This window comes from Hydractinia symbiolongicarpus, chromosome 7 (genome assembly GCF_029227915.1).
Source record: "Hydractinia symbiolongicarpus strain clone_291-10 chromosome 7, HSymV2.1, whole genome shotgun sequence".
Taxonomy (NCBI): Eukaryota; Metazoa; Cnidaria; class Hydrozoa; order Anthoathecata; family Hydractiniidae; genus Hydractinia; species Hydractinia symbiolongicarpus.
Genome location: NC_079881.1, coordinates 29,369,736 through 29,386,255, shown reverse-complemented (window position 1 = coordinate 29,386,255; position 16,520 = coordinate 29,369,736).

Below are 16,520 nucleotides of genomic sequence, written 5' to 3'. Positions count from 1 at the left end.
GTTGAAACTCAAACGGACTGACACCGTTAGAAAGTCAATAAAATGTAGTTTTTGAAACTGTCGCTATTTCTTCAGCGCGCAATAACGGCTAGGATTGGTCCCACAGTAAAAAATGACTTATTAATCTAAGTTTTTAAATGAAGTGGTACCACAGCGCCCAGTGTAATCCCTGAGTTCCGGCAATTACGTCAAATTAAGAAGAATGTTATTTCTTGGAGTCCAATTTTCTCATTTATCACATTTATTAGGTCACAGTCCAAAGTTAGTTCAACTAAGTCCCACAGTCAATCGTTTCATTGTTAAAAGCGATGCAACCTAGTAATATCAAAAAAAATATGGCTAAATACATGTTGGTACGAATATGTGACACAACCGTTGTAACTCAAACGGACTGACACCATTAGAAAGTCAATAAAATGTAGTTTTTGAAACTGTCGCTATTTCTTCAGCGCCCGATAACGGCTGGGATTGGTCCCACAGTAAAAAATGACTTATTAATCTAAGTTTTTAAATGAAGTGGTACCACAGCGCCCAGTGTAATCCCTGAGTTCCGCCAATCATGTCAAATTGAGAAGAATGTTATTTCTTGGAGTCCAATTTTCTCATTTATCACATTTATTAGGTCACAGTCCAAAGTTAGTTCAAATAAGTACCACAGTCAATCGTTTCATTGTTAAAAGCGATGCAACCTAGTAATATCAAAAAAAATATCGCTAAATACATGTTGGTACGAATATGTGACGCCAGCGTTGAAACTCAAACGGACTGACACCGTTAGAAAATCAATAAAATGTAGTTTTTGAAACTGTCGCTATTTCTTCAGCGCGCAATAACGGCTAGGATTGGTCCCACAGTAAAAAATGACAGATTTATTTAAACTTTTAAATAAAGCGCTACCACAGCGCCCAGTGCAATCGCTGAGTTCGGCAATTACGTCAAATTAAGAAGAATGTTATTTGTTGGAGTCCAGTTGGCTCATTTATCACATTTATCAGGTCACAGTCCAAAGTTTGTTCAATTAAGTCCCACAATCATTTGTTTCATTGTTAAAAGCGATGCAAGCTAGTAATTTTAAACAGAAATATCGCTAAATACATGTTGGTACAAATATGTGACCCAACCGTTGTAACTCAAACGGACTGACACCGTTAGAAAGTCAATGAAATGTAGTTTATGAAACTGTCGATAGTTCTTCAGCGCGCGATAACGTCTAGGATTGGTCCCACAGAAAAGCATGACTTATTTATCTAAACTTTTAAATGAAGCGCTACCACAGCGCCCAGTGTAATCGCTGAGTTTCGGCAATCATGTCAAATTAAGAAGAATGTTATTTCTTGGAGTCCAATTGTCTTCTTTATCACATTTATCAGGTGACAGTCCAAAGTTAGTTCAAATAAGTCCCACAGTCAATCGTTTCATAGTTAAAAGCGATGCAACCTAGTAGAATTAGAAAAATAGCGCTAAATACATGTTGGTACGAGTATGCGACCCAACCGTTGTAACTCAAAAGTTAAAAGCGATGCAACCTAGTAATATCAAAAAAAATATCGCTAAATACATGTTGGTACGAATATGTGACGCCAGCGTTGAAACTCAAACGGACTGACACCGTTAGAAATTCAATAAAATGTAGTTTTTGAAACTGTCGCTATTTCTTCAGCGCGCAATAACGGCTAGGATTGGTCCTACAGTAAAAAATGACAGATTTATTTAAACTTTTAAATAAAGCGCTACCACAGCGCCCAGTGCAATCGCTGAGTCCGGCAATTTCGTCAAATTAAGAAGAATGTTATTTGTTGGAGTCCAGTTGGCTCACTTATAGCATTTATAAGGTCACAGTACAAAATCAGTTCAATTTAGTACCACAGTCAATCGTTTCACTGTTATAAGCGATGCAACCTAGTAATATGAGAAAAATATCACTAAGTACATGTTGGTACGAATATGTGACCCAACCGTTGTAACTCAAACGGACTGACACCGTTAGAAAGGCAATGAAATGTAGTTTTTGAAACTGTCGCTATTTCTTCAGCGCGCGATAATGACTTATTAATCTAAGTTTTTAAATGAAGTGCTACCACAGCGCCAAGTGTATTTGCTGAGTTCCGGCAATCATGTCAAATTGAGAAGAATGTTATTTCTTGGAGTCCAATTTTCTCATTTATCACATTTATTTGGTCACAGTCCAAAGTTAGTTCAACTAAGTCCCACAGTCAATCGTTTTATTGTTAAAAGCGATGCAACCTAGTAATATCAAAAAAAATATCGCTAAATACATGTTGGTACGAATATGTGACGCCAGCGTTGAAACTCAAACGGACTGACACCGTTAGAAAGTCAATAAAATGTAGTTTTTGAAACTGTCGCTATTTCTTCAGCGCGCAATAACGGCTAGGATTGGTCCCACAGTAAAAAATGACTTATTAATCTAAGTTTTTAAATGAAGTGGTACCACAGCGCCCAGTGTAATCCCTGAGTTCCGGCAATTACGTCAAATTAAGAAGAATGTTATTTGTTGGAGTCCAGTTGGCTCACTTATAGCATTTATAAGGTCACAGTCGAAAATCAGTTCAATTTAGTCCCACAGTCAATCGTTTCACTGTTAAAAGCGATGCAACCTAGTAATATGAGAAAAATATCACTAAGTACGTGTTGGTACGAATATGTGACCCAACCGTTGTAACTCAAACGGACTGACACCGTTAGAAAGGCAATGAAATGTAGTTTTTGAAACTGTCGCTATTTCTTCAGCGCGCGATAATGACTTATTAATCTAAGTTTTTAAATGAAGTGCTACCACAGCGCCAAGTGTATTCGCTGAGTTCCGGCAATCAAGTCAAATTGAGAAGAATGTTATTTCTTGGAGTCCAATTTTCTCATTTATCATATTTATTTGGTCACAGTCCAAAGTTAGTTCAACTAAGTCCCACAGTCAATCGTTTCATTGTTAAAAGCGATGCAACCTAGTAATATCAAAAAAAATATCGCTAAATACATGTTGGTACGAATATGTGACACAACCGTTGTAACTCAAACGGACTGACACCATTAGAAAGTCAATAAAATGTAGTTTTTGAAACTGTGGCTATTTCTTCAGCGCGCGATAGCGGCTGGGATTAGTCCCACAGTAAAAAATGACTTATTAATCTAAGTTTTTAAATGAAGTGGTACCACAGCGCCCAGTGTAATCCCTGAGTTCCGGCAATCATGTCAAATTGAGAAGAATGTTATTTCTTGGAGTCCAATTTTCTCATTTATCACATTTATTAGGTCACAGTCCAAAGTTAGTTCAAATAAGTACCACAGTCAATCGTTTCATTGTTAAAAGCGATGCAACCTAGTAATATCAAAAAACATATCGCTAAATACATGTTGGTACGAATATGTGACGCCAGCGTTGAAACTCAAACGGACTGACACCGTTAGAAAGTCAATAAAATGTAGTTTTTGAAACTGTCGCTATTTCTTCAGCGCGCAATAACGGCTAGGATTGGTCCCACAGTAAAAAATGACAGATTTATTTAAACTTTTAAATAAAGCGCTACCACAGCGCCCAGTGCAATCGCTGAGTCCGGCAATTACGTCAAATTAAGAAGAATGTTATTTGTTGGAGTCCAGTTGGCTCACTTATAGCATTTATAAGGTCACAGTCCAAAATCAGTTCAATTTAGTCCCACAGTCAATCGTTTCACTGTTAAAAGCGATGCAACCTAGTAATATGAGAAAAATATCACTAAGTACATGTTGGTACGAATATGTGACCCAACCGTTGTAACTCAAACGGACTGACACCGTTAGAAAGGCAATGAAATGTAGTTTTTGAAACTGTCGCTATTTCTTCAGCGCGCGATAATGACTTATTAATCTAAGTTTTTAAATGAAGTGCTACCACAGCGCCAAGTGTATTCGCTGAGTTCCGGCAATCATGTCAAATTGAGAAGAATGTTATTTCTTGGAGTCCAATTTTCTCATTTATCACATTTATTTGGTCACAGTCCAAAGTTAGTTCAACTAAGTCCCACAGTCAATCGTTTCATTGTTAAAGGCGATGCAACCTAGTAATATCAAAAAAAATATCGCTAAATACATGTTGGTACGAATATGTGACACAACCGTTGTAACTCAAACGGACTGACACCATTAGAAAGTCAATAAAATGTAGTTTTTGAAACTGTCGCTATTTCTTCAGCGCGCGATAACGGCTGGGATTTGTCCCACAGTAAAAAATGACTTATTAATCTAAGTTTTTAAATGAAGTGGTACCACAGCGCCCAGTGTAATCCCTGAGTTCCGGCAATCATGTCAAATTGAGAAGAATGTTATTTCTTGGAGTCCATATTTCTCATTTATCACATTTATTAGGTCACAGTCCAAAGTTAGTTCAAATAAGTACCACAGTCAATCGTTTCATTGTTAAAAGCGATGCAACCTAGTAATATCAAAAAAAATATCGCTAAATACATGTTGGTACGAGTATGTGACGCCAGCGTTGAAACTCAAACGGACTGACACCGTTAGAAAGTCAATAAAATGTAGTTTTTGAAACTGTCGCTATTTCTTCAGCGCGCAATAACGGCTAGGATTGGTCCCACAGTAAAAATGACAGATTTATTTAAACTTTTAAATAAAGCGCTACCACAGCGCCCAGTGCAATCGCTGAGTCCGGCAATTACGTCAAATTAAGAAGAATGTTATTTGTTGGAGTCCAGTTGGCTCACTTATAGCATTTATAAGGTCACAGTCCAAAATCAGTTCAATTTAGTCCCACAGTCAATCGTTTCACTGTTAAAAGCGATGCAACCTAGTAATATGAGAAAAATATCGCTAAGTACATGTTGGTACGAATATGTGACCCAACCGTTGTAACTCAAACGGACTGACACTGTTAGAAAGGCAATGAAATGTAGTTTTTGAAACTGTCGCTATTTCTTCAGCGCGCGATAATGACTTATTAATCTAAGTTTTTAAATGAAGTGCTACCACAGCGCCAAGTGTATTCGCTGAGTTCCGGCAATCATGTCAAATTGAGAAGAATGTTATTTCTTGGAGTCCAATTTTCTCATTTATCACATTTATTTGGTCACAGTCCAAAGTTAGTTCAACTAAGTCCCACAGTCAATCGTTTCATTGTTAAAAGCGATGCAACCTAGTAATATCAAAAAGAATATCGCTAAATACATGTTGGTACGAATATGTGACACAACCGTTGTAACTCAAACGGACTGACACCATTAGAAAGTCAATAAAATGTAGTTTTTGAAACTGTCGCTATTTCTTCAGCGCGCGATAGCGGCTGGGATTGGTCCCACAGTAAAAAATGACTTATTAATCTAAGTTTTTAAATGAAGTGGTACCACAGCGCCCAGTGTAATCCCTGAGTTCCGGCAATCATGTCAAATTGAGAAGAATGTTATTTCTTGGAGTCCAATTTTCTCATTTATCACATTTATTAGGTCACAGTCCAAAGTTAGTTCAAATAAGTACCACAGTCAATCGTTTCATTGTTAAAAGCGATGCAACCTAGTAATATCAAAAAAAATATCGCTAAATACATGTTGGTACGAATATGAGACGCCAGCGTTGAAACTCAAACGGACTGACACCGTTAGAAAGTCAATAAAATGTAGTTTTTGAAACTGTCGCTATTTCTTCAGCGCGCAATAACGGCTAGGATTGGTCCCACAGTAAAAAATGACAGATTTATTTAAACTTTTAAATAAAGCGCTACCACAGCGCCATGTGCAATCGCTGAGTCCGGCAATTACGTCAAATTAAGAAGAATGTTATTTGTTGGAGTCCAGTTGGCTCACTTATAGCATTTATAAGGTCACAGTCCAAAATCAGTTCAATTTAGTCCCACAGTCAATCGTTTCACTGTTAAAAGCGATGCAACCTAGTAATATGAGAAAAATATCGCTAAGTACATGTTGGTACGAATATGTGACCCAACCGTTGTAACTCAAACGGACTGACACCGTTAGAAAGGCAATGAAATGTAGTTTTTGAAACTGTCGCTATTTCTTCAGCGCGCGATAATGACTTATTAATCTAAGTTTTTAAATGAAGTGCTACCACAGCGCCAAGTGTATTCGCTGAGTTCCGGCAATCATGTCAAATTGAGAAGAATGTTATTTCTTGGAGTCCAATTTTCTCATTTATCACATTTATTTGGTCACAGTCCAAAGTTAGTTCAACTAAGTCCCACAGTCAATCGTTTCATTGTTAAAAGCGATGCAACCTAGTAATATCAAAAAAAATATCGCTAAATACATGTTGGTACGAATATGTGACACAACCGTTGTAACTCAAACGGACTGACACCATTAGAAAGTCAATAAAATGTAGTTTTTGAAACTGTCGCTATTTCTTCAGCGCGCGATAGCGGCTGGGATTGGTCCCACAGTAAAAAATGACTTATTAATCTAAGTTTTTAAATGAAGTGGTACCACAGCGCCCAGTGTAATCCCTGAGTTCCGGCAATCATGTCAAATTGAGAAGAATGTTATTTCTTGGAGTCCAATTTTCTCATTTATCACATTTATTAGGTCACAGTCCAAAGTTAGTTCAAATAAGTGCCACAGTCAATCGTTTCATTGTTAAAAGCGATGCAACCTAGTAATATTAAAAAAAATATCGCTAAATACATGTTGGTACGAATATGTGACGCCAGCGTTGAAACTCAAACGGACTGACACCGTTAGAAAGTCAATAAAATGTAGTTTTTGAAACTGTCGCTATTTCTTCAGCGCGCAATAACGGCTAGGATTGGTCCCACAGTAAAAAATGACAGATTTATTTAAACTTTTAAATAAAGCGCTACCACAGCGCCCAGTGCAATCGCTGAGTCCGGCAATTACGTCAAATTAAGAAGAATGTTATTTGTTGGAGTCCAGTTGGCTCACTTATAGCATTTATAAGGTCACAGTCCAAAATCAGTTCAATTTAGTCCCACAGTCAATCGTTTCACTGTTAAAAGCGATGCAACCTAGTAATATGAGAAAAATATCACTAAGTACATGTTGGTACGAATATGTGACCCAACAGTTGTAACTCAAACGGACTGACACCGTTAGAAAGGCAATGAAATGTAGTTTTTGAAACTGTCGCTATTTCTTCAGCGCGCGATAATGACTTATTAATCTAAGTTTTTAAATGAAGTGCTACCACAGCGCCAAGTGTATTCGCTGAGTTCCGGCAATCATGTCAAATTGAGAAGAATGTTATTTCTTGGAGTCCATTTTTCTCATTTATCACATTTATTTGGTCACAGTCCAAAGTTAGTTCAACTAAGTCCCACAGTCAATCGTTTCATTGTTAAAAGCGATGCAACCTAGTAATATCAAAAAAAATATCGCTAAATACATGTTGGTACGAATATGTGACACAACCGTTGTAACTCAAACGGACTGACACCATTAGGAAGTCAATAAAATGTAGTTTTTGAAACTGTCGCTATTTCTTCAGCGCGCGATAACGGCTGGGATTGGTCCCACAGTAAAAAATGACTTATTAATCTAAGTTTTTAAATGAAGTGGTACCACAGCGCCCAGTGTAATCCCTGAGTTCCGGCAATCATGTCAAATTGAGAAGAATGTTATTTCTTGGAGTCCAATTTTCTCATTTATCACATTTATTAGGTCACAGTTCAAAGTTAGTTCAAATAAGTACCACAGTCAATCGTTTCATTGTTAAAAGCGATGCAACCTAGTAATATCAAAAAAAATATCGCTAAATACATGTTGGTACGAATATGTGACGCCAGCGTTGAAACTCAAACGGACTGACACCGTTAGAAAGTCAATAAAATGTAGTTTTTGAAACCGTCGCTATTTCTTCAGCGCGCAATAACGGCTAGGATTGGTCCCACAGTAAAAAATGACATATTTATTTAAACTTTTAAATAAAGCGCTACCACAGCGCCCAGTGCAATCGCTGAGTCCGGCAATTACGTCAAATTAAGAAGAATGTTATTTGTTGGAGTCCAGTTGGCTCACTTATAGCATTTATAAGGTCACAGTCCAAAATCAGTTCAATTTAGTCCCACAGTCAATCGTTTCACTGTTAAAAGCGATGCAACCTAGTAATATGAGAAAAATATCGCTAAGTACATGTTGGTACGAATATGTGACCCAACCGTTGTAACTCAAACGGACTGACACCGTTAGAAAGGCAATGAAATGTAGTTTTTGAAACTGTCGCTATTTCTTCAGCGCGCGATAATGACTTATTAATCTAAGTTTTTAAATGAAGTGCTACCACAGCGCCAAGTGTATTCGCTGAGTTCCGGCAATCATGTCAAATTGAGAAAAATGTTGTTTCTTGGAGTCCAATTTTCTCATTTATCACATTTATTTGGTCACAGTCCAAAGTTAGTTCAACTAAGTCCCACAGTCAATCGTTTCATTGTTAAAAGCGATGCAACCTAGTAATATCAAAAAAAATATCGCTAAATACATGTTGGTACGAATATGTGACACAACCGTTGTAACTCAAACGGACTGACACCATTAGAAAGTCAATAAAATGTAGTTTTTGAAACTGTCGCTATTTCTTCAGCGCGCGATAGCGGCTGGGATTGGTCCCACAGTAAAAAATGACTTATTAATCTAAGTTTTTAAATGAAGTGGTACCACAGCGCCCAGTGTAATCCCTGAGTTCCGGCAATCATGTCAAATTGAGAAGAATGTTATTTCTTGGAGTCCAATTTTCTCATTTATCACATTTATTAGGTCACAGTCCAAAGTTAGTTCAAATAAGTACCACAGTCAATCGTTTCATTGTTAAAAGCGATGCAACCTAGTAATATTAAAAAAAATATCGCTAAATACATGTTGGTACGAATATGTGACGCCAGCGTTGAAACTCAAACGGACTGACACCGTTAGAAAGTCAATAAAATGTAGTTTTTGAAACTGTCGCTATTTCTTCAGCGCGCAATAACGGCTAGGATTGGTCCCACAGTAAAAAATGACAGATTTATTTAAACTTTTAAACAAAGCGCTACCACAGCGCCCAGTGCAATCGCTGAGTCCGGCAATTACGTCAAATTAAGAAGAATGTTATTTGTTGGAGTCCAGTTGGCTCACTTATAGCATTTATAAGGTCACAGTCCAAAATCAGTTCAATTTAGTCCCACAGTCAATCGTTTCACTGTTAAAAGCGATGCAACCTAGTAATATGAGAAAAATATCACTAAGTACATGTTGGTACGAATATGTGACCCAACAGTTGTAACTCAAACGGACTGACACCGTTAGAAAGGCAATGAAATGTAGTTTTTGAAACTGTCGCTATTTCTTCAGCGCGCGATAATGACTTATTAATCTAAGTTTTTAAATGAAGTGCTACCACAGCGCCAAGTGTATTCGCTGAGTTCCGGCAATCATGTCAAATTGAGAAGAATGTTATTACTTGGAGTCCAATTTTCTCATTTATCACATTTATTTGGTCACAGTCCAAAGTTAGTTCAACTAAGTCGCACAGTCAATCGTTTCATTGTTAAAAGCGATGCAACCTCGTAATATCAAAAAAAATATCGCTAAATACATGTTGGTACGAATATGTGACACAACCGTTGTAACTCAAACGGACTGACACCATTAGGAAGTCAATAAAATGTAGTTTTTGAAACTGTCGCTATTTCTTCAGCGCGCGATAACGGCTGGGATTGGTCCCACAGTAAAAAATGACTTATTAATCTAAGTTTTTAAATGAAGTGGTACCACAGCGCCCAGTGTAATCCCTGAGTTCCGGCAATCATGTCAAATTGAGAAGAATGTTATTTCTTGGAGTCCAATTTTCTCATTTATCACATTTATTAGGTCACAGTCCAAAGTTAGTTCAAATAAGTACCACAGTCAATCGTTTCATTGTTAAAAGCGATGCAACCTAGTAATATCAAAAAAAATATCGCTAAATACATGTTGGTACGAATATGTGACGCCAGCGTTGAAACTCAAACGGACTGACACCGTTAGAAAGTCAATAAAATGTAGTTTTTGAAACTGTCGCTATTTCTTCAGCGCGCAATAACGGCTAGGATTGGTCCCACAGTAAAAAATGACAGATTTATTTAAACTTTTAAATAAAGCGCTACCACAGCGCCCAGTGCAATCGCTGAGTCCGGCAATTACGTCAAATTAAGAAGAATGTTATTTGTTGGAGTCCAGTTGGCTCACTGATAGCATTTATAAGGTCACAGTCCAAAATCAGTTCAATTTAGTCCCACAGTCAATCGTTTCACTGTTAAAAGCGATGCAACCTAGTAATATGAGAAAAATATCGCTAAGTACATGTTGGTACGAATATGTGACCCAACCGTTGTAACTCAAACGGACTGACACCGTTAGAAAGGCAATGAAATGTAGTTTTTGAAACTGTCGCTATTTCTTCAGCGCGCGATAATGACTTATTAATCTAAGTTTTTAAATGAAGTGGTACCACAGCGCCCAGTGTAATCCCTGAGTTCCGGCAATCATGTCAAATTGAGAAGAATGTTATTTCTTGGAGTCCAATTTTCTCATTTATCACATTTATTAGGTCACAGTCCAAAGTTAGTTCAAATAAGTACCACAGTCAATCGTTTCATTGTTAAAAGCGATGCAACCTAGTAATATCAAAAAAAATATCGCTAAATACATGTTGGTACGAATATTTGACGCCAGCGTTGAAACTCAAACGGACTGACACCGTTAGAAAGTCAATAAAATGTAGTTTTTGAAACTGTCGCTATTTCTTCAGCGCGCAATAACGGCTAGGATTGGTCCCACAGTAAAAAATGACAGATTTATTTAAACTTTTAAATAAAGCGCTACCACAGCGCCCAGTGCAATCGCTGAGTCCGGCAATTACGTCAAATTAAGAAGAATGTTATTTGTTGGAGTTCAGTTGGCTCACTTATAGCATTTATAAGGTCACAGTCCAAAATCAGTTCAATTTAGTCCACAGTCAATCGTTTCACTGTTAAAAGCGATGCAACCTAGTAATATGAGAAAAATATCACTAAGTACATGTTGGTACGAATATGTGACCCAACCGTTGTAACTCAAACGGACTGATACCGTTAAAAAGGCAATGAAATGTAGTTTTTGAAACTGTCGCTATTTCTTCAGCGCGCGATAATGACTTATTAATCTAAGTTTTTAAATGAAGTGCTACCACAGCGCTAAGTGTATTCGCTGAGTTCCGGCAATCATGTCAAATTGAGAAGAATGTTATTTCTTGGAGTCCAATTTTCTCATTTATCACATTTATTAGGTCACAGTCCAAAGTTAGTTCAACTAAGTCCCACAGTCAATCGTTTCATTGTTAAAAGCGATACAACCTAGTAATATCAAAAAATATCGCTAAATACATGTTGGCACGAATATGTGACCCAACCGTTGTAACTCAAACGGACTGGCACCGTTAGAAAGTCAATGAAATGTAGTTTATGAAACTGTCGATATTTCTTCAGCGCGCGATAACGGCTAGGATTGGTCTCACAGTGAAGAATGACTTATTTATCTAAATTTTTAAATGAAGCGATACCTCAGCGCCCAGTGTAATCGCTGAGTTCCGGCAATCCCGACAAATTAAGAAGAATGTTATTTCTTAGAGTCCAATTGTCTCATTTATCACATTTATCAGGTCACAGTCCAAAGTTAGTTCAATTAAGTCCCACAGTCAATTGTTTCATTGTTAAAAGCGATGCAACCTAGTAATATCAAAAAAAATATCGCTAATAACATGTTGGTACGAATATGTGACGCCACCGTTGAAACCCAAACGGACTAACACCGTTAGAAAGTCAATAAAATGTAGTTTTTGAAACTGTCGCTATTTCTTCAGCGCGCAATAACGGCTAGGATTGGTCCCACAGTAAAAAATGACTTATTTATTTAAACTTTTAAATGAAGCGCTACCACAGCGCCCAGTGCAATCGCTGAGTCCGGCAATTACGTCAAATTAAGAAGAATGTTATTTGTTGGAGTCCAGTTGACTCACTTATAGCATTTATAAGGTCACAATTCAAAATCAGTTCAATTTATTCCCACAGTCAATCGTTTCACTGTTAAAAGCGATGTAACTTAGTAACATGAGAAAAATATCGCTCAATACATGTTGGTACGAATATGTGACCCAACCGTTGAAACTCAAACGGACTGACACCGTTACAAAGTCAGTGAAATGTAGTATTTGAAACTGTGTCTATTTCTTAAGCGCGCGCTAACGGCTAGGATTGGTCCCACAGTAAAAAATGACTTATTAATCTAAGTGTTTAAAGAAGTGCTACCACAGCGCCCAGTATAATCGCTGAGTTCCGGCAATCATGTCAAATTGAGAAGAATGTTATTTCTTGGAGTCCAATTTTCTGATTTATCACATTTATTAGGTCACAGTCCAAAGTTAGTTCAACTAAGTCCCACAGTCAATCGTTTCATTGTTAAAAGCAATGCAACCTAGTAATATCAAAAAAAATATCGCTAAATACATGTTGGTACGAATATGTGACACAACCGTTGTAACTCAAACGGACTGACACCATTAGAAAGTCAATAAAATATAGTTTTTGAAACTGTCGCTATTTCTTCAGCGCGCGATAACGGCTGAGATTGGTCCCACAGTAAAAAATGACTTATTTATCTAAGTGTTTAAAGAAGTGCTACCACAGCGCCCAGTGTAATCGCTGAGTTCCGGCAATCATGTCAAATTGAGAAGAATGTTATTTCTTGGAGTCTAATTTTCTCATTTATCACATTTATTAGGTCACAGTCCAAAGTTAGTTCAATTAAGTCCCACAGTCAATCGTTTCATAGTTAAAAGCGATGCAACTTATTAATATCAGAAAAATAGCACTAAATACATGTTGGTACGAATAGGTGACCAAACCGTTGTAACTCAAACGGACTGACACCGTTAGAAAGTCAATGAAATGTAGTTTTGGAAACTGTCGCTATTTCTTCAGCGCGCAATAACGGCTAGGATTGGTCCCACAGTGAAAAATGACTTATTTATTTAAACTTTTAAATGAAGCGATACCTCAGCGCCCAGTGTAATCGCTGAGTTCCGGCAATCCCGACAAATTAAGAAGAATGTTATTTCTTAGAGTCCAATTGTCTCATTTATCACATTTATCAGGTCACAGTCCAAAGTTAGTTCAATTAAGTCCCACAGTCAATCGTTTCATTGTTAAAAGCGATGCAACCTAGTAATATCAAAAAAAATATCGCTAAATACATGTTGGTTCGAATATGTGACGCCACCGTTGAAACCCAAACGGACTAACACCGTTAGAAAGTCAATAAAATGTAGTTTTTGAAACTGTCGCTATTTCTTCAGCGCGCAATAACGGCTAGGATTGGTCCCACAGTAAAAAATGACTTATTTATTTAAACTTTTAAATGAAGCGCTACCACAGCGCCCAGTGCAATCGCTGAGTCCGGCAATTACGTCAAATTAAGAAGAATGTTATTTGTTGGAGTCCAGTTGACTCACTTATAGCATTTATAATGTCACAATTCAAAATCAGTTCAATTTAGTCCCACAGTCAATCGTTTCACTGTTAAAAGCGATGTAACTTAGTAACATGAGAAAAATATCGCTAAATACATGTTGGTACGAATATGTGACCCAACCGTTGAAACTCAAACGGACTGACACCGTTACAAAGTCAGTGAAATGTAGTATTTGAAACTGTGTCTATTTCTTAAGCGCGCGCTAACGGCTAGGATTGGTCCCACAGTAAAAAATGACTTATTAATCTAAGTGTTTCAAGAAGTGCTACCACAGCGCCCAGTATAATCGCTGAGTTCCGGCAATCATGTCAAATTGAGAAGAATGTTATTTCTTGGAGTCCAATTTTCTCATTTATCACATTTATTAGGTCACAGTCCAAAGTTAGTTCAACTAAGTCCCACAGTCAATCGTTTCATTGTTAAAAGCAATCCAACCTAGTAATATCAAAAACAATATCGCTAAATACATGTTGGTACGAATATGTGACACAACCGTTGTAACTCAAACGGACTGACACCATTAGAAAGTCAATAAAATATAGTTTTTGAAACTGTCGCTATTTCTTCAGCGCGCGATAACGGCTGAGATTGGTCCCACAGTAAAAAATGACTTATTTATCTAAGTGTTTAAAGAAGTGCTACCACAGCGCCCAGTGTAATCGCTGAGTTCCGGCAATCATGTCAAATTGAGAAGAATGTTATTTCTTGGAGTCTAATTTTCTCATTTATCACATTTATCAGGTCACAGTCCAAAGTTAGTTCAATTAAGTCCCACAGTCAATCGTTTCATAGTTAAAAGCGATGCAACTTATTAATATCAGAAAAATAGCACTAAATACATGTTGGTACGAATAGGTGACCAAACCGTTGTAACTCAAACGGACTGACACCGTTAGAAAGTCAATGAAATGTAGTTTATGAAACTGTCGATATTTCTTCAGCGCGCAATAACGGCTAGGATTGGTCTCACAGTAAAGAATGACTTATTTATCTAAATTTTTCAATGAAGCGATACCTCAGCGCCCAGTGTATTCGCTGAGTTCCGGCAATCCCGTCAAATTAAGAAGAATGTCATATCTTAGTGTCCAATTGTCTCACTTATTACATTTATCAGGTCACAGTCCAAAGTTAGTTCAATTAAGTCCCACAGTCAATCGTTTCATTGTTAGAAGCGATGCAACCTAGTAATATCAGAAAATTATCGCTAAACACATGTTGGTACGAATAGGTGACCCAACCGTTGCAACTCAAACGGACTAACACCGTTAGAAAGTCAATGAAATGTAGTTTTTGAAACTGTCGCTATTTCTTCAGCGCCCGATAACTGCTAGGATTGGTCCCACAGTAAAAAATGACTTATTAATCTAAGTTTTTAAATGAAGTGCTACCACAGCGCCCAGTGTAATCGCTGAGTTCCGGCAATCATGTCAAATTGAGAAAAATGTTTATTCTTGGAGTCCAATTTTCTCATTTATCACATTTATTTGGTCACAGTCCAAAGTTAGTTCAATTAAGTCCCACAGTCAATCGTTTCATTGTTAAAAGCGATGCAACCTAGTAATATCAAAAAAAATATCGCTAAATACATGTTGGTACGAATATGTGACACAACCGTTGTAACTCAAACGGACTGACACCATTAGAAAGTCAATAAAATGTAGTTTTTGAAACTGTCGCTATTTCTTCAGCGCGCGATAACGGCTAGGATTGGTCCCGCAGTAAAAAATGACTTATTAATCTAAGTTTTTAAATGAAGTGGTACCACAGCGCCCAGTGTAATCCCTGTGTTCCGGCAATCATGTTAAATTGAGAAGAATGTTATTTCTTGGAGTCCAATTTTCTCATTTATCACATTTATAAGGTCACAGTCCAAAATCATTTCAATTTAGTCCCACAGTCAATCGTTTCACTGTTAAAAGCGATGCAACCTAGTAATATGAGAAAAGTATCGCTAAATACATGTTGGTACGAATATGTGACCCAACCGTTGAAACTGAAACGGACTGACACCGTTAGAAAGTCAGTGAAATGTAGTATTTGAAACTGTCTCTATTTCTTCAGCGCGCGCTAACGGCTAGGATTGGTCCACAGTAGAAAAATGACTTTTTTTAGCTTAATTCCTAAATCAAGCGCTACCACAGCGCCCAGTGTCATCGCTGAGTTTCGGCAATCTTGTCAAATTATGAAGAATGTTATTTCTTGAAGTCCAATTCTCTCCTTTATCACATTTATCAGGTGACCGTCCAAAGTTAGTTCAATTAAGTCCCACAGTCAATCTTTTCATTGTTAAAAGCGATGCAACCTAGTAATATCAAAAAAAATAGGACGAAATACATGTTGGTACGAATATGTGACCCAACCGTTGTAACTCAATCGGACTGGCACCGTTAGAAAGTCAGTGAAATGTAGTATTTGAAACTGTCTCTATTTCTTCAGCGCGCGATAACGGCTAGGATTGGTCCCACAGTAAAAAATGACTTATCAATCTAAGTTTTTAAATGAAGAGCTACCACAGCGTCCAGTGTAATCGCTGAGTTCCGCCAATCATGTCAAATTGAGAAGCATGTTATTTCTTGGAGTCCAATTTTCTCATTTATCACATTTATTATGTCACAGTCCAAAGTTAGTTCAATTAAGTCCCACAGTCATTCGTTTCATTGTTAAAAGCGATGCAACCTAGTAATATCAAAACAAATATCGCTAAATACATGTTGGTACGAATATGTGACCCAACCGTTGTAACTCAAACGGACTGGCACCGTTAGAAAGTCAATGAAATGTATTTTATGAAACTGTCGACATTTCGTCAGCGCGCGATAACGGCTAGGATTGGTCTCACAGTAAAGAATGACTTATTTATCTAAATTTTTCAATGAAGCGATACCTCAGCGCCCAGTGTAATCGCTGAGTTCCGGCAATCCCGTCAAATTAAGAAGAATGTCATATCTTAGAGTCCAATTGTCTCATTTATCACATTTATCAGGTCACAGTCCAAAGTTAGTTCAATTAAGTCCCACAGTCAAT